This window comes from Coffea arabica, chromosome 1c (assembly GCF_036785885.1).
Source record: "Coffea arabica cultivar ET-39 chromosome 1c, Coffea Arabica ET-39 HiFi, whole genome shotgun sequence".
In the NCBI taxonomy this organism is placed as follows: domain Eukaryota; kingdom Viridiplantae; phylum Streptophyta; class Magnoliopsida; order Gentianales; family Rubiaceae; genus Coffea; species Coffea arabica.
Window position 1 is genome coordinate 57,125 of NC_092310.1, and position 6,219 is coordinate 63,343.

Genomic DNA, 6,219 nt, shown 5'->3' on the forward strand with positions numbered 1-6,219 from the left:
AAACCCTAAACCCTAAACCCTAAACCCTAAACCCTAAACCCTAAACCCTAAACCCTAAACCCTAAACCCTAAACCCTAAACCCTAAACCCTAAACCCTAAACCCTAAACCCTAAACCCTAAACCCTAAACCCTAAACCCTAAACCCTAAACCCTAAACCCTAAACCCTAAACCCTAAACCCTAAACCCTAAACCCTAAACCCTAAACCCTAAACCCTAAACCCTAAACCCTAAACCCTAAACCCTAAACCCTAAACCCTAAACCCTAAACCCTAAACCCTAAACCCTAAACCCTAAACCCTAAACCCTAAACCCTAAACCCTAAACCCTAAACCCTAAACCCTAAACCCTAAACCCTAAACCCTAAACCCTAAACCCTAAACCCTAAACCCTAAACCCTAAACCCTAAACCCTAAACCCTAAACCCTAAACCCTAAACCCTAAACCCTAAACCCTAAACCCTAAACCCTAAACCCTAAACCCTAAACCCTAAACCCTAAACCCTAAACCCTAAACCCTAAACCCTAAACCCTAAACCCTAAACCCTAAACCCTAAACCCTAAACCCTAAACCCTAAACCCTAAACCCTAAACCCTAAACCCTAAACCCTAAACCCTAAACCCTAAACCCTAAACCCTAAACCCTAAACCCTAAACCCTAAACCCTAAACCCTAAACCCTAAACCCTAAACCCTAAACCCTAAACCCTAAACCCTAAACCCTAAACCCTAAACCCTAAACCCTAAACCCTAAACCCTAAACCCTAAACCCTAAACCCTAAACCCTAAACCCTAAACCCTAAACCCTAAACCCTAAACCCTAAACCCTAAACCCTAAACCCTAAACCCTAAACCCTAAACCCTAAACCCTAAACCCTAAACCCTAAACCCTAAACCCTAAACCCTAAACCCTAAACCCTAAACCCTAAACCCTAAACCCTAAACCCTAAACCCTAAACCCTAAACCCTAAACCCTAAACCCTAAACCCTAAACCCTAAACCCTAAACCCTAAACCCTAAACCCTAAACCCTAAACCCTAAACCCTAAACCCTAAACCCTAAACCCTAAACCCTAAACCCTAAACCCTAAACCCTAAACCCTAAACCCTAAACCCTAAACCCTAAACCCTAAACCCTAAACCCTAAACCCTAAACCCTAAACCCTAAACCCTAAACCCTAAACCCTAAACCCTAAACCCTAAACCCTAAACCCTAAACCCTAAACCCTAAACCCTAAACCCTAAACCCTAAACCCTAAACCCTAAACCCTAAACCCTAAACCCTAAACCCTAAACCCTAAACCCTAAACCCTAAACCCTAAACCCTAAACCCTAAACCCTAAACCCTAAACCCTAAACCCTAAACCCTAAACCCTAAACCCTAAACCCTAAACCCTAAACCCTAAACCCTAAACCCTAAACCCTAAACCCTAAACCCTAAACCCTAAACCCTAAACCCTAAACCCTAAACCCTAAACCCTAAACCCTAAACCCTAAACCCTAAACCCTAAACCCTAAACCCTAAACCCTAAACCCTAAACCCTAAACCCTAAACCCTAAACCCTAAACCCTAAACCCTAAACCCTAAACCCTAAACCCTAAACCCTAAACCCTAAACCCTAAACCCTAAACCCTAAACCCTAAACCCTAAACCCTAAACCCTAAACCCTAAACCCTAAACCCTAAACCCTAAACCCTAAACCCTAAACCCTAAACCCTAAACCCTAAACCCTAAACCCTAAACCCTAAACCCTAAACCCTAAACCCTAAACCCTAAACCCTAAACCCTAAACCCTAAACCCTAAACCCTAAACCCTAAACCCTAAACCCTAAACCCTAAACCCTAAACCCTAAACCCTAAACCCTAAACCCTAAACCCTAAACCCTAAACCCTAAACCCTAAACCCTAAACCCTAAACCCTAAACCCTAAACCCTAAACCCTAAACCCTAAACCCTAAACCCTAAACCCTAAACCCTAAACCCTAAACCCTAAACCCTAAACCCTAAACCCTAAACCCTAAACCCTAAACCCTAAACCCTAAACCCTAAACCCTAAACCCTAAACCCTAAACCCTAAACCCTAAACCCTAAACCCTAAACCCTAAACCCTAAACCCTAAACCCTAAACCCTAAACCCTAAACCCTAAACCCTAAACCCTAAACCCTAAACCCTAAACCCTAAACCCTAAACCCTAAACCCTAAACCCTAAACCCTAAACCCTAAACCCTAAACCCTAAACCCTAAACCCTAAACCCTAAACCCTAAACCCTAAACCCTAAACCCTAAACCCTAAACCCTAAACCCTAAACCCTAAACCCTAAACCCTAAACCCTAAACCCTAAACCCTAAACCCTAAACCCTAAACCCTAAACCCTAAACCCTAAACCCTAAACCCTAAACCCTAAACCCTAAACCCTAAACCCTAAACCCTAAACCCTAAACCCTAAACCCTAAACCCTAAACCCTAAACCCTAAACCCTAAACCCTAAACCCTAAACCCTAAACCCTAAACCCTAAACCCTAAACCCTAAACCCTAAACCCTAAACCCTAAACCCTAAACCCTAAACCCTAAACCCTAAACCCTAAACCCTAAACCCTAAACCCTAAACCCTAAACCCTAAACCCTAAACCCTAAACCCTAAACCCTAAACCCTAAACCCTAAACCCTAAACCCTAAACCCTAAACCCTAAACCCTAAACCCTAAACCCTAAACCCTAAACCCTAAACCCTAAACCCTAAACCCTAAACCCTAAACCCTAAACCCTAAACCCTAAACCCTAAACCCTAAACCCTAAACCCTAAACCCTAAACCCTAAACCCTAAACCCTAAACCCTAAACCCTAAACCCTAAACCCTAAACCCTAAACCCTAAACCCTAAACCCTAAACCCTAAACCCTAAACCCTAAACCCTAAACCCTAAACCCTAAACCCTAAACCCTAAACCCTAAACCCTAAACCCTAAACCCTAAACCCTAAACCCTAAACCCTAAACCCTAAACCCTAAACCCTAAACCCTAAACCCTAAACCCTAAACCCTAAACCCTAAACCCTAAACCCTAAACCCTAAACCCTAAACCCTAAACCCTAAACCCTAAACCCTAAACCCTAAACCCTAAACCCTAAACCCTAAACCCTAAACCCTAAACCCTAAACCCTAAACCCTAAACCCTAAACCCTAAACCCTAAACCCTAAACCCTAAACCCTAAACCCTAAACCCTAAACCCTAAACCCTAAACCCTAAACCCTAAACCCTAAACCCTAAACCCTAAACCCTAAACCCTAAACCCTAAACCCTAAACCCTAAACCCTAAACCCTAAACCCTAAACCCTAAACCCTAAACCCTAAACCCTAAACCCTAAACCCTAAACCCTAAACCCTAAACCCTAAACCCTAAACCCTAAACCCTAAACCCTAAACCCTAAACCCTAAACCCTAAACCCTAAACCCTAAACCCTAAACCCTAAACCCTAAACCCTAAACCCTAAACCCTAAACCCTAAACCCTAAACCCTAAACCCTAAACCCTAAACCCTAAACCCTAAACCCTAAACCCTAAACCCTAAACCCTAAACCCTAAACCCTAAACCCTAAACCCTAAACCCTAAACCCTAAACCCTAAACCCTAAACCCTAAACCCTAAACCCTAAACCCTAAACCCTAAACCCTAAACCCTAAACCCTAAACCCTAAACCCTAAACCCTAAACCCTAAACCCTAAACCCTAAACCCTAAACCCTAAACCCTAAACCCTAAACCCTAAACCCTAAACCCTAAACCCTAAACCCTAAACCCTAAACCCTAAACCCTAAACCCTAAACCCTAAACCCTAAACCCTAAACCCTAAACCCTAAACCCTAAACCCTAAACCCTAAACCCTAAACCCTAAACCCTAAACCCTAAACCCTAAACCCTAAACCCTAAACCCTAAACCCTAAACCCTAAACCCTAAACCCTAAACCCTAAACCCTAAACCCTAAACCCTAAACCCTAAACCCTAAACCCTAAACCCTAAACCCTAAACCCTAAACCCTAAACCCTAAACCCTAAACCCTAAACCCTAAACCCTAAACCCTAAACCCTAAACCCTAAACCCTAAACCCTAAACCCTAAACCCTAAACCCTAAACCCTAAACCCTAAACCCTAAACCCTAAACCCTAAACCCTAAACCCTAAACCCTAAACCCTAAACCCTAAACCCTAAACCCTAAACCCTAAACCCTAAACCCTAAACCCTAAACCCTAAACCCTAAACCCTAAACCCTAAACCCTAAACCCTAAACCCTAAACCCTAAACCCTAAACCCTAAACCCTAAACCCTAAACCCTAAACCCTAAACCCTAAACCCTAAACCCTAAACCCTAAACCCTAAACCCTAAACCCTAAACCCTAAACCCTAAAAACCCTAAACCCTAAAAACCCTAAACCCTAAAAACCCTAAACCCTAAACCCTAAACCCTAAACCCTAAACCCTAAACCCTAAACCCTAAAGCACATAAAAATCAGCAGGAAAAATTAATCCATCTACTTGCACTAAAACATCCTCAACTATCCCATCCGGATAAGCACATGTACGATCAGCCAATTGAATTATTATCCCCGTTTCTTTTAAAGGTCCTAAATTTAGGGAATCATAGATTGATTTAGGCATCACATTAATAGAAGCCCCTAAATCTATCATGGCATTCTTGATACTATAATGACCAATCTTACAGGGGATAGCAAACATACCTGGATCTCCGCATTTGGGTGGGAGTTTCCTTTGAAGTACAGCTGATACATTCTCTCCTACCATCACTCTTTCATCACCCCTTAGTTTTCTTTTGTTAACGCACAAGTCTTTCAAGAACTTTGCGTACTTGGGTACCTGCTTGATCGCGTCCAATAGGGGGATGTTTACTTGAACTTTGCGGAACACATCCAGGATTTCTTTTTCCTTTTCTGCCCTCTTTGTCTTTTCCAACCTGCAAGGAAAAGGAGCTATATTAGATTTAATAGGGATCGAAGGAATAGATGTTACCTTAGGCTCTTCGCGAATGCGCCATTCCTCTTCAATCTCCTTTTCTATCTCCTCCTCACTTTTGCTTTTCGAATTTACCACTTTAGGTCCATCCACCTCTTTGCCACTCCTTAATGTCATGGCACTTACATTCCTGGGATTTACCTCGGGTTGTGATGGCAATTTCCCATAGACGTGGGACTCCAGGCGGTTAATGGCAGTTGTCATTTGACTCATTCGAATCTCCATGTCCTTCATGCCTGCTTTGGTGTCCTGTTGGAACTGAGTGGTGGTCGTGACGAGTTGAGTGGTAGTGTTGGCCAAACTCTTGACAATTTCTTCCAAAGAACTCCCTGAGCTTGAGGACGAGGGTTGAGACTTATGTTGCCAAGGTTGCTGAAATCCTGGAAGCCGATTGGAGAATGCATTTTGTGGCCTACTACCATAGCTGAGATTGGGGTGATCTCTCCAACCCGGATTGTACGTGTTGGAATACGGATCGTATTGCCTACGAGGCGCGGGCACGCCTCCAGCCATATTCACTTGCTCAGCCCCATCCTCTTGCAATATAGGGCATGAGTCAGTATGGTGGCCCATATTTGTGCAGATTCCACAGGCCTTTATTTGGGGCACATTTCCCACCACTAATTGTCGAACAACGGATGTTAGCTCCGATATCTGCTGCTGGAGGGATGACGTCTCCACCTCGTTGACTCTACGGGGAGGGTTGCTCTCACGTAAGCCAAATTGTTGGGAGTTCTCTGCCATGGCTTCGATGAGCTCCCACGCTTCCCTCGGTGTCTTGTTTGCAAGTGCTCCCCCACTCGCAGCATCAATGATACTCCTATCTGTTGGTTGGAGCCCTTCATAGAAGTATTGGATTAACAGTTGCTCACTAATTTGATGCTGCGGGCATCTAGTGCACAACTTGTTAAACCTTTCCCAATATTCATACAAGGACTCACCGGGATATTGCTTAATGCCGCAAATCTCCTTCCTCAAACTCGCAGCTCGGGATGCAGGGAAGAATTTTTCCAAGAATTTCTTTTTCAGCTGCGCCCATGTGGTAATACTACCTGCTGGTAGGTAGTACAACCAATCTTTGGCTGCATCCTTGAGAGAGAACGGAAAGGCTCTCAGTCTAATTTGCTCTTCAGTGACCCCAGGAGGTTTCATACTAGAGCAAACCACCTCGAACTCCTTTACGTGCTTGTGGGGTTCT

The 6,219-nt window shown here is 43.6% G+C and overlaps 1 non-coding gene across 1 annotated transcript; it reads left to right on the top strand.

Annotated features, from left to right (window-relative positions):
• Positions 1 to 5,895: 5,895 nt before the first annotated feature.
• LOC113687214 (small nucleolar RNA R71) lies at positions 5,896 to 6,002 on the top strand. The gene has a single exon (XR_003447720.2). It is a non-coding gene; the product is annotated as a small nucleolar RNA R71 (small nucleolar RNA).
• The last annotated feature ends 217 nt before the right edge of the window (positions 6,003 to 6,219 follow it).